We start from the raw sequence: 12,803 nt of genomic DNA on the forward strand, positions 1-12,803 counted from the left end.
TTCATCTAGAAATTTCTTCCTTCATATGTCTAGCTCTTTCCCCAACATACCTGGCATGCTATCGCCCAAATCACTGCACACATGTGCCCATCACACACACACACACACACACACACACACACACACACACACACACACATGCAACACTCCATTGTGGATAGTTGGACCACACACATTTGCTGTTTTGAACTTCCACTCATGGGACCTAGTTTTTCCTTCTAGACCCACAGAGACCATGTTCCCCATGTCTCCCGCATAATGTCTTTTTAAGGAAATTCAGGTATCACAAGAAAACTTCCGTATCCCTTCTCACTTTCCTTCTTAAATATCTTAAATTCACTCAATTACTTCTTGTCTGGCAGTTTTCCATTTTGTTATCTTTTATTTCAGGGCGTGGCATCCAGAATGTTGGTGTACTTAAGAGTTTTAAAGAGTTATTATGCAGTCTTAACATATAAGCATACAATGGAAACTTGATAAAATGTATAGGAAGTCAGGAGAGCTTAGCTGTGCCAATTATTGTGGGGAGATCTGGGGACACTGGTTCTGTATTCGTAGCATCAGTTTTTCTATCTGATCTATTTAAAATGAAGGTCTTGGATTAAGAGATCTCTATGGTTCCTTCTAGTTCTGGGTGGACCCAGTGACCATGGGAGGATGAACGTTATTAAAAACTACATTTAAGGCCGGGCGCGGTGGCTCACGCCTGTAATCCTAGCTCTCTGGGAGGCCGAGGCGGGCGGATTGCTCGAGGTCAGGAGTTCGAAACCAGCCTGAGCAAGAGCGAGACCCCGTCTCTACTATAAATACAAAGAAATTAATTGGCCAACTAATATATATAGAAAAAATTAGCCGGGCATGGTGGCGCATGCCTGTAGTCCCAGCCACTTGGGAGGCTGAGGCAGAAGGATTGCTTGAGCCCAGGAGTTTGAGGTTGCTGTGAGCTAGGCTGATGCCACGGCACTCACTCTAGCCTAGGCAACAAAGCGAGACTCTGTCTCAAAAAACAAAACAAAACAAAAAAAAAACTACATTTATTATAAGAATTTAATACAGAGGATTATAAAAATGAACATAAAAGACCTTAATCCAACACCCAGATAATCTTGCCAACTTAAAAAAGTTTTACATGTAAAGAGATAGCAAATTAAAAAAATACTATAAGGTATAAAGTGAAAAGTAAAATCCTCCCTTCTAGTCTCTTTTCCTAGTCCCTTTCCCCAAAGGATTTCATTATTACCAGTATTATCAGTATGTTTCTTTCCTCTTTTCTCCAACCCCTGCCAAAAAAAAAAAAAAAAAAAAAAAAAAAGCCAACTTTCAGAAGAAGAACATAGAATTTCAAAATGTCTGTTTCTTCTCTGTGATCTTGAGGAGGGGCTACATAGTTCCCATACAGTTTCTCTTGTGGCATGTGCAATTAAGCAGTTGACTGTAGAGAGGGCTCAGTCATAGAAACCTTTGGTAATTATTGTGGTTTGGTTTATAGACTTGAATACTAAAAAGACAGAGTCTTGAAGTAAGTGCTAAAAAAAAGAGTGAAATTAATTACAAGATGTTTCACTGGAATGGCAGCTTTTTAGTAGACCCCAGCATGTAGTGAAATGATTTGTGGGAATCCTTATGATTGTGGTGGACCTTCACTTGGTAATTGAAAAGACACAAGAGCATGGAGTGTTATGTACTGAAATAAGTACCTTTTTTTTTTTCTTTTATCCTAGGTATGTGGGTCAGTGTTGAAAGAGCCCTCTCTTATGTTTTATGGTCTCAAGAGAAGAGTCTTCATATGGATGGTTGAAATAAACCTCTTGAAATTCTGTAGCTTTTCATTTTAGATTTTACTCCTGTTAGTACTTACCAGATAAACAGGCAATTAATACCAGTTGTGGTGTGTTCTGGCCTTTAAATCCAATACCCAGATATACTTTCTAACTTAAAAAAATTTTACATGTGAAGAGAAAATAAAAAAAAACAAAACAATGTAAGGTATTTTAGTCATGTTTGGCCTTTAGACTGATATCTCATGGGAGCTGAAAATTCTGCTTTCACTAAAATATCTCCCCTTAATATAGCAACTGAAATTCTTACTACTTTAGATATTTCTTTTGCTTTATTCAGGTATGTTTTAATGCTTTATGATTATAAAATATCATGCACACATTTTTATTGAGTCATAATTGATATGCAATAAATGACACATATTTTAAATTATGTAATTTAATAAGTTTTGAAAATCATGTCTTTACTTAAGCAGTTATCATTGCTGGTGTTTGTCATTCTTTTATGTAGATCCATATTTCCATCAAGCATCATTTTCCTTCTGTTTGAATGACTTCCCTTGACATGCAGTGTGGGTCTACTGATAATGACTTCTTTCAGCTTTTGTATTTTTGAATATGTCTTTATTTCTCCTTTCATTTAAAAAAAACCAGCTTTATTGAGATATAATTCACACATCATACAATTTGCTTATTTAAAGTATACCATTTAATGGTTTTTAGTTTATTCACAGAATTATGCAAACATCATTCACAATTTTAGAACATTTTTAGCACCTCAGAAAGATACCTGGGTGTGGTGGCTCACACCTGTAATACTAGCACTCTGGGAGGCTGAGGCGGGAGGATTGCTCCAGGTCAGGAGTTCAAGACCTGCCTGAGCAAGAGTGAGACCCTATCTCTACTAAAAATAGAAAGAAATTAGCCAAGCAACTAAAAATAGAAAAAATTAGCCAGGCATGGTGTCATATGCCTGTAGTCCCAGCTACCTGGGAGGCTGAGGCAGAAGGATGGAGGGAGCCCAGGAGTTTGAGGTTGCTGTGAGATGGGCTGATGCCATGGCACTCTAGCCCACACAAGAGAGTGAGACTCTGTCTCAAAAAAAAAAAACCACAAAAGAAACAAGAAAAAAACCCCCTGCTGTTTTATTTACCACCTACTCTTGTCCCAACCTCCTGTCTCTAAAAAGCCCTAACCTATTTCTGTCTGTATGGCGTTTCCTATTTCAGATATTTCATATAAATAAAATATGTGGCCTTTGTCACTGTCTTCTTCCATTTAGCATGATGTTGTCAAGGTTCATGCATGTTGGTTTCATTTTAGAAAGGTCTTTTTGCTAGGTATAGAATTCTACTTTGAAAGTGTTTTTTTCAACTGGGCACAGTGACTCATGCCTGTAATCCTAGCACTCTGGGACGCCGAGGCGGGAGGATTGCTCAATGTCAGGAGTTTGAAACCAGCCTGAGCAAGAGCGAGACCCCATCTCTACTATAAATAGAAAGAAATTAATTGGCCAGCTAAAAATATATAGAAAAAATTAGCGGGGCATGGTGGCACATGCCTGTGGTCCCAGCTACTGGGGAGGCTGAAGCAGAAGGATTGCTTGAGCCCAGGAGTTTGAGGTTGCTGTGAGCTAGGCTGATGCCACAGCACTCTAGCCCAGGCAACAGAGTGAGACTCTGTCTCAAAAAAAAAAAAAAAAAAAAGCCGGGCGTGGTGGCTCACGCTTGTAATCCTAGCACTTTGGGAGGCCGAGGCAGGCGGATTGCTCAAGGTCAGGAGTTCGAAACCAGCCTGAGCGAGACCCCGTCTCTACCAAAAATAGAAATTATTTAATTGACCAACTAAAAATATATATACAAAAACTTAGCCGGGCATGGTGGCGCATGCCTGTAGTCCCAGCTACTTGGGAGGCTGAGGCAGTAGGATCGCTGAGCCCAGGAGATTGAGGTTGCTGTGAGCCAGGCTGACGCCACGGCACTCACTCTAGCCTGGGCAACAAAGTGAGACTCTGTCTCAAAAAAAAAAAAAAAAAAGTTTTATTTTTCTCTTTTAATACTTTAAAGATGTTGCTCTACTGTTTTCTCTCTTGCATTGTTTCTAATAAGAAATCTGCTGTCATTCTTATCATTGGTACTCTCTACATGTCTTTTTTTTTTGCTGTTATTGTCATTTATTTTTTATTTACTTATTTATTTATTTATTTATTTCGGCATATTATGGGGGTACAGATTTTAAGGTTTCAATAAATGCCCATTTCCCCCCCCCACATGTCTTTTTTCCTGTGGCTAAATTTAAGCTTTTTCTCTTTACCACCAGTGTGAGTTATTTGATTAAGGTGTGACTTGGTGTAGTTTTTTTAATGTTTATTGTGCTTAGGGGTTCATTTGAGCTACTTGGATATGTGGGTTTATAATTTTCATCAAATTTGGAAAAATTTTGACCATGATTTCTTCAAATATTTTTTTTCTGTCTCTCCTCTTTTGAGGACTACAACTACACATATATTAGTCTCCTTGAAGTTGTCCCACATTTCACTGATGCTCTTTTAATTTTTTTTTGGAGATGAAGTGTTGCTATATTGCCCAGGCTGGCCTTGAACCCCTGGCAACACGTGATCTTCCAGCCTCAGCCACGTACCACCATCTTTTAATTTTATTTTTCTCTCAGTGTTTCATTTTGAATAGTTTCTATTGCTATACCTCCAATTCACTAATCTTTTCTTTGCGATGTCTAGTCTGCCATTACTCTCATCCAATGTATTTCTCATCTGATACATTGTATTTTTTTCATCTCTAAAAGTTTGATTTCAGTCTTTTTATATCTTTTGAGCCTATACTTCAAATTTTAAACACATGGAATATGGGTATAATGATCACTTTAATGTTATTTTCTGCTAATTCTAACATTTGTTTTAATTCTGGGTCAGTCTTTTTTTTAAAAATATTTTTCCTCAGAGTTTCAGTTTTTAATCTGGGTCAGTTTTGATTGATTTTTCTCCTCATATGGTTGTATTTTTTTAACTTCTTTATGTTTCAGTTAATTTCTGATTGGATGCCAGACATTGTGAATCTTACCTTACTGAGTGTCTTAGTCCATTTAGGCTTCTATAACAAAATATAATAAACAACAGAAATTCATTGCTGACAGTTGGAAATTCAATATCAAGGCTTGGAAATCCAATATCAAGGTACTAGCAGATTCAGTGTTTGGTGAGGGCTTGCTCTGTGCTTCAAAGATAGTACTATGTCCTCACGTGGTGGAAGGGGCAAGGCATCTTCCTCAAGCCTCTTTTTTTTTTTTTTTTATTTTGGCATATTATGGGGGTACAGATTTTAAGGTTTCAATAAATGCCCATTTCCCCCTCAAGCCTCTTTTATAAGGGCTGTATTCTTAAATCACTTCCTAAAGGCCTTATTTAAGTTCTAACATGTGAATTTTTAAGGAACACAAACATTCAGACTATAGCAACAAGTGCTGGATATTTTTGTATACCCCAAAATATTTTTAAGTTTTGTTCCGGGACACATTTAGGTGACTTGGGAGTAGTTTGATCCTTTCATGTATTAATTTTGAGGATTATTAGGTAGGACTGGAGAAGAGCTCAGTCTAGGGATAATTATTTTCCACTGCTGAGGCAAAACCCTACTGTGTCCTCTACCCAGTGACCTATGAGTACTGTGGTTTTCTAATCTTGCTGGTTGGAATAGACACTATTCCAGTCCTGTTTGAACACTGGGTACTTTAATCTTTTTGGATGGTTCTTTCCATGGCCTGGGTAGTTTCCTGACATGTATGCACTGATCAGTTCTCATTAAATACTTGAGAGTTACCTTCTGCAGATCTCTGTGCACTTCTCTCCTTATAGGTAATTTGTGCTGTGTACTTTGGTGTCACTGGACTTAGGTTTGTCTCTCCAACACAGGGAGTCTGCAAAGTTCTGCTTGGTTTCTCCTCTCTGTGCAGAGGTCTGGAAACTCTCTCAAGAGAATACACTGGGGCAATCATTTGGCTTACCTTATTTGTTTCCTATCTGTTGGGGATCACTGCCTTTGTTGCCTGATGTCAAGTGTTTTGAAATTTTTTTTTCATGTATTTTTTTCTGTTAAAAATTTTTAAAAAAATATTTTTATTAAAAGAGGTCTTCTGGTGAGGACTGGAAAACCTGCTAGACAAATTCTAATTCTAAAAGAGCTGTAACATGTTTTTTTTTTTAGATGGGAAAGTAAATTCAGTCTCTGTTACTATATTTTGTATGCCCAATTTTAAATATTGAAAAATATAGATAATAATTAAGAAATGAGACTAGCCATCACCTTATATTCTAGAAATATTAATAACTACTATTACATTTTTAATATTTTAATCCACAAATCTTATATGCTGTGTAGTAAAAACGGTTTGGGGGGTCATATAGACTTGGGACTAAATCTGCCACTTATTTTTTGTATTATCTTTTATAACTAAGTTCTGTAGTATTGGATATCTCATCTAAAACATAGAGGTAATGATACTTATCTCGTGGGTTGCTGCAAGGACTAAATAGAACTGTATTTGTAAAACATCTAGTACAGTGCTAAGTATGTAATGATTGCCTGTAGAATGGGTAATTAATGCTATGGTCATGAGTTAGGGAGAAAATTAGGTGGAGAGAAGCAGATTTGAGCATGAATATAGCAATTTGTGAGTCCTAGGAAAAACACTACAAGCCGCTATGGTGTACCCTTGCTGTGGCAGTTTTGAGCCTCAGACCCTTGATGCTTGGAGTTGGTGGCAATTCAGAAACTTTCATAGTTGGCTTTCATGGAAAATATAGCTGGGGTGGAGGAACACAGGAATCATATTGAAGATGTGGACAAATAGATATCAGTGTGGCATAATAATAGCCATTACAGAAAAGGAAAGTCAGAGTGATAGAGCTGGGGGGAATGACTTAGGGCTTCCTCCAGGCATCTTTAAAATTAAACCCATTCAGTTTTCTATACAGCTAAAAAGATAAACTCATTCAGACAGTTTAAGCTCCAGTGGATGAGTTCTTTGGTTCTGGAATTGCTTGTTCTCTGGACAGGAGGGGAAAGTGGAATGGTTGATTTTAGCTGAAAGGGCTTAGCTGAAGGCAAAATGAAGCTCCTTTTAAACTCTAAGAGCTCTATGAATAATATGATCTGGCTTCTTTATTCTCCCTTGATGTATTTCTTTATATCATCAAATTACATCATTTGCTGTTGCTGCTGGTTAAAGCCTTTAACTCCCTATCTTGGTTGGGCCAGACATGGTGTGGAAGGTGACTCAAGGTCAGTAATTTGGTCTCTGGCTCCTAAGTTATCACTCTGTCTTTCTTTCTGTCTTTCTTCCATAGATAAAAGGGGCCCATGAGCACTGCAGTCTGTTGAGTGACTTTCATTTGTAACTTTAAAAGAGATTGTCTGAAGGCTTAAAAAATTTCCCAAGGTGGGAGTTTTAATATTCAGAGATATGGCCTGCTTTTGGAAGCTGAATTCTTTTGTTGCTGACAAAAATCAGAAAAGCTCTGGAGTTTTGGGGAAAAGATTCTTGTTTTTAAAATTGCTTCTGAAATCACTGTGTTATTGTTAGAAAAATGTTCACTTTGTGGATAATGGGGTCATAATTCCTATCCCCATGCCTGCCCTGCCCCAGGGGCTCAGTGCTTCACGCTGCCTGATGCATCAGTTATGGGCTTTTTGTATTGCCTGTTTGAGCTGGCGTCAGAGATTCCAAAATCTCTCTTTCAATTCAACACATTCATCCTGTGGTGCATCTTAGAAAATTACCAGGGCATCACCCCAACCTCCTGTTTCCTAAAGGGCAGAAATCAGACACATGGTGACCCCAGTCTTTATTATTGGGAAAGGCATGCTACCAGGACCATGGAAAGAGCACCACTGAGGCAAAACGTACTTAAACTTGAAACTTTTCTTCCATACCCCTCATGCATGGCACAGTGGAGGGTTATTTATGCTTGACACTGTTCTTTGTGTAAGTCTCTATACCAGGTTCCAATGGTACTGATTTACTGTGGTAAAACACATTACCACTTTTTAGAATTCACTCTAGACATACACTCTCTTTGTGATATTAAGAGAGAAATTTAATTCTTGTTCTTCCAAAAATGAACTGTATCTAAAGAACTTCAAGCAGGAGCCATGTACTCATTTCTAATTCATTCCCAATAAAAGTGAATCCTATCTTCTCTCAATAATCCCCTCCAGCAGTTTCTCACCATGATGTTCCAAACTTCTTTCTTGACACTATTGCTTGACACTATTGACATTTTGTGCTGGATAATTCTTTGTGGTTGGGGGCTGCCCTGCCCATTGAAGAATGTTTAGCATCCCTGGCTTCCACCCACTACCTTCATCCCCTCAGTTGTGACAACTGAAAATGTCTTCAGACATCGCCAAATGTCCCCTAGGTTGGGGGAGGAATATGGTCACCCTTGGTTGAGAACTATTTGGCACAGTAGTTAAAAGTCTGGGCTTTGGAATCAGACAAACCTTGGTAATGTGTGACATTGTTTATCAGCTGTATGTGGCCTAGGGTAATTAATTTATCTCTTAGGTCTCAGTAGCTCCATCTGTAAAATAGGGATGTGATTACCTACTCCATATGCTTGTTCCAAGGTCTAAGAGAAACAATGCCTATAATAGCCAAATGCCTGCTAACATTCTTCCTTTGTTGCCTCTCATTCTATCTTGGATTCCTAGTGTCTAACTTCCTCATTAACTTCTGCTGGCCCTGGTCTTAGATGGATGATAGTATTCTAATTTTCTTACTGAGATCTGATGTTATCTTGCCTGGTATGGTTGCTGACCTGTGACTCAATGGCGACTCTTGTTCTACATTAATAGGCTTTGGTGATAAGCAGGCCTGGGTAGCATGTATGGGGTCATGGTTTAGTTATCTTACCTGCCATCTCCATCTCTTTTATCCCACTGAGTTCAAAGGATCAGGCACATATAAGACAAATATCAGGAAGAATTTCAGGCCATCTAAAGAAAGAAGTTTGGAACATCATGGTGAGAAACTGCTGGAGGGGATTATTGAGAGAAGATAGGATTCACTTTTATTGGGAATGAATTAGAAATGAGTACATGGCTCCTGCTTGAAGTTCTTTAGATACAGTTCATTTTTGGAAGAACAAGAATTAAATTTCTCTCTTAATATCACAAAGAGAGTGTATGTCTAGAGTGAATTCTAAAAAGTGGTAATGTGTTTTACCACAGTAAATCAGTACCATTGGAACCTGGTATAGAGACTTACATAAAGAACAGTGAAATCAGAATTGGAAGATACATTTGAGGTCATCTGGCTTCATCTCCTCTAAAACATAGATATCCAATTTCTCTTTAGCATTATTAATTTGTGGCCATTCAGTTTCTCCTTGAATACCATGAAAAATGGGGCTATCACCATATTCTCAGACAGTTCTTTCCATCCTGAATGCTTATAAGAACACAGTGCAAGTGCAATATGAGACCAAAATCTGCTTTCTAAAACAAACACTCATTTATCCTTGTTACGGTTTCTGAAACCACATGAATAAGACTAAATAAGACTCAGAGAGATTACCATCTGTCGTAGATTTCTTTTCAATAAGTTACATCTTCTTTCGATCCTTTTCTGTAGTAGTTAGCATTCTTAGGATATACTTCACCTGCCCAGATGTGGTCATCGTATTCCAGATGTCTGAACAGTGCAGACCTTCTTCCTTAATCTAGTCTGTTACCCAGTTTATTGTCTGAGCAGACATAGTACAGGACCGGCTCAAAATTCCTGTAGCCAACTGAAACTCTTAGGTCTTAATTGCAGTTAATTTGAGCTGACCTTTTGGAAGTGAAAATGAAGGCACAATTTTGTAGTGCAACAAAATTATTTTAGGTTTTAAACCAAGAAAATCTGGATTTGAAGTTTTGCTTTGTAACTTACTAGGATGTCTTTCTAATTCTTTTTGAAGATCAGTTTCTTATATATCTTTATTTTTTTTAATTTTAGCATATTATGGGGGTACAAATGTTACGGTTATGTATACTGCCCATGCCCCCCCTTCGAGTCAGAGCTTCAAGCGTGACCATCCCCCAAACATTGCACATATCATTCATTATATTTGTATATATACCTATCTCCTCCTCCCCCCTCCTACCTGCCCAACACTTGATAAATGTTATTCCTATATGTCCACTTAGGTGTTAATCTGTTAATACCAATTTGCTGGTAAGTACATGTGGTGCTTGTTTTTCCATTCTTTTTTTTATTTTTTATTTTAGCATATTATGGGGGTGTTAAGGTTACATATATTGCCCATGCCACCCTCCCCCCTCGAGTAAGAGCTTCAAGCGGGTCCATCCCCCAAACATTGCAACTCTTACTCATTGTGGTTGTATATACCCATCCCCTCCTCCCCCATCCCACTCTCCTGACACCCAATAAATGTTACTCCTATATGTCCACTTAGGTGTTGATCCGTTAATATCAATTTGCTGGTGAGTACATGCGGTGCTTGTTTTTCCATTCTTGAGATACTTCACTTAGTAGAATGGGTTCCAGCTCTATCCAGGAATATACAAGAGGTGCTATATATATCACCATTGTTTCTTAAAGCTGAGTAGTACTCCATGGTATACATTTACCACATTTTATTAATCCACTCATGAATTGATGGGCACTTGGGTTGTTTCCACAGCTGTGCACTTGTGAATTGTGCTGCTATAAACATTTGAGTGCAGGTGTCTTTTTCATAAAGTGACTTTTGTTCTTTTGGGTAGATGCCCAGTAGTGGAATTGCTGGATCAAATGGTAGATCTACTTGTATCGCTTTGAGGTATCTCCATATTGCTTTCCACAGAGGTTGAACTAGTTTGCAGTCCCACCAGCAGTGTAGGAGTGTTCCTCTCTCGCTGCATCCATGCCAGCATTTATTGTTTTGGGACTTGTTAAAAAGGCCATTCTCACTGGAGTTAAGTGATATCTCATTGTGGTTCTTATTTGCATTTTTCTGATGATTAGAGATGTTGAACATTTTTTCATATGTTTGTTGGCCATTATTCTGTCTTCTTATGGAAAGTTTCTGTTCATTTCCTTTGCCCATTTTTTGATAGGGTTGTTTGATTTTTTCTTGCTGATTTTCCTGAGTTCTAAATAGATTCTAGTTATCAGCCCTTTATCAGATGTGTAGCTTGCAAAAATTTTCTCCCATTCTGTGGGTTGTCTGTTTGCTCTCTTGACAGCTTCTTTGGCTGTGCAGAAGCTTTTTAATTTGATCAGGTCCCATTTATTTATTTTTGTTGCTGTTGTGATTGCCTTTGGGGTCTTCTTCATAAATTCTTTGCCTAAGCCAATGTCTAGAAGAGTATTTCCAACGTTTTCCTCTAGAATTCTAATAGTTTCACCCCTAATGTTCAAGTCTGTTACCCAGCGTGAGTAGATTTTTGTGAGAGGTGAAAGGTGTGGGTCCTATTTCAGTCTTTTACATGTGGCTATCCAGTTTTCCCAGCACCATTTATTAAATAAGGATTCTTTTCCCCAGTGTATGTTTTTGTCTGCTTTGTCAAAGATTAGTTGGCTATATGAGGATGGTTTTATATTTGGGTTCTCTGTTCTGTTCCACTGGCCAATGTCCCTGTTCTTGTGCCAGTCCCAAGCTGTTTTAATGACTATAGTCTTGTAGTATAGTTCGAAGTCTGGTAAATTGATACTTGCTATTTTGTTTTTATTGCCTAGGATTGATTTTGCTATATGGGGTCTTCTCTGGTTCCATACGAAGCGTAAAATTATTTTTTCTATATCTGTGAAAAATGATGATGGTGTTTTGATAGGGATTGCATTGACTCTGTAGATCACTTTGGGTAGTATAGACATTTTAACAATGTTGATTCTGCCAACCCAATGAGCTTGATATATTATTCCTCCTGTTTACATCTTCTGCTATTTCCTTCTTTAGTGTTTCATAGTTCTCCCTATAGGGATGTATTACCTCCTTAGTTAAATATATTCCTAGGTACTTTATTTTCTTTGTTGCTATTTTGAAGGGAATTGAGTATTTGATTTGGTTCTCACTTGTATTATTGTTGGCGTATATGAATGCCTCTGATTTCTGTGTACTGATTTTGTATCCGAAGACTTTACCAAATTCATTTATCAGTTCAAGGAGTCTCTTGGTTGAAACCTTGACGTTTTCTAGGTATAATATCATGTCATCAGCAAAGAGTGAGAATTTGATCTCTTCTGTTCCCATTTGGATGCCCTTAATTCTGCTCTCTTGTCTGATTGCTGTAGTAAGGACTTCCAGCACTATGTTGACTAGAAGTGGAGATGGTGGGCAACCTTGTCTAATTCTAGTTCTAAGTGGGAATGCTTTCAGTTTTTCCCCAGTCAGTATGATATTGGCTGTGGGTTTGTCATATATGGCTTGTATCATTTTTAGGTAAGCCCCGTCTATGCCTATTTTTTTGAGCATAAAAGGGTGTTGAATTTTGTCAAATGCTTTTTCTGCATCTGTTGAGAGGATCATATGGTCTTTGTTTTTGCTTCTGTTTATATGGTGAATTACATTTATAGATTTGTGTATGTTGAGCCATCCCTGCATCCCTGGGATGAAGCCCACTTGGTTGTGATGAATTATTTTCTTGACAAGCACATGGATTCGGTTAGCTAGTATTTTGTTGAGAATTTTGCATCTATATTCATAAGGGATATTGGTCTGCAGTTTTGGTTTTTCGTTGCATCCTTTCCTGGTTTTGGTATCAGGGTTTTGTTCGCATCATAAAATGTGTTGGGGAGAGTTCTATCCTTCTCAATGTTGTGGAATAATTTTTGCAGGATAGGCACCAATTCTTTGTAGGTGTGGTAAAATTCGGGTGTGAAACCATCTGGTCCAGGACTTTTCTTTTTAGGAAGGTTTTTTTATTTCTGTTTCAATTTCAGTACTTGATATCGGTCTATTCAGGAATTCTCTTACTTCCTGGTTGAGCCTAGGGAGGCTGTGTGTTTCTAAGAAATTGTCCATTT

The 12,803-nt window shown here is 38.0% G+C and overlaps 1 pseudogene; it reads right to left on the reverse strand.

Moving 5' to 3' along the window:
- Positions 1–5,915: 5,915 nt before the first annotated feature.
- LOC142863004 (uncharacterized) lies at positions 5,916–5,983 on the reverse strand (annotated as a pseudogene).
- Positions 5,984–12,803: the final 6,820 nt, after the last annotated feature.

This window comes from Microcebus murinus, chromosome 20, assembly GCF_040939455.1.
Source record: "Microcebus murinus isolate Inina chromosome 20, M.murinus_Inina_mat1.0, whole genome shotgun sequence".
NCBI lineage: Eukaryota > Metazoa > Chordata > Mammalia > Primates > Cheirogaleidae > Microcebus > Microcebus murinus.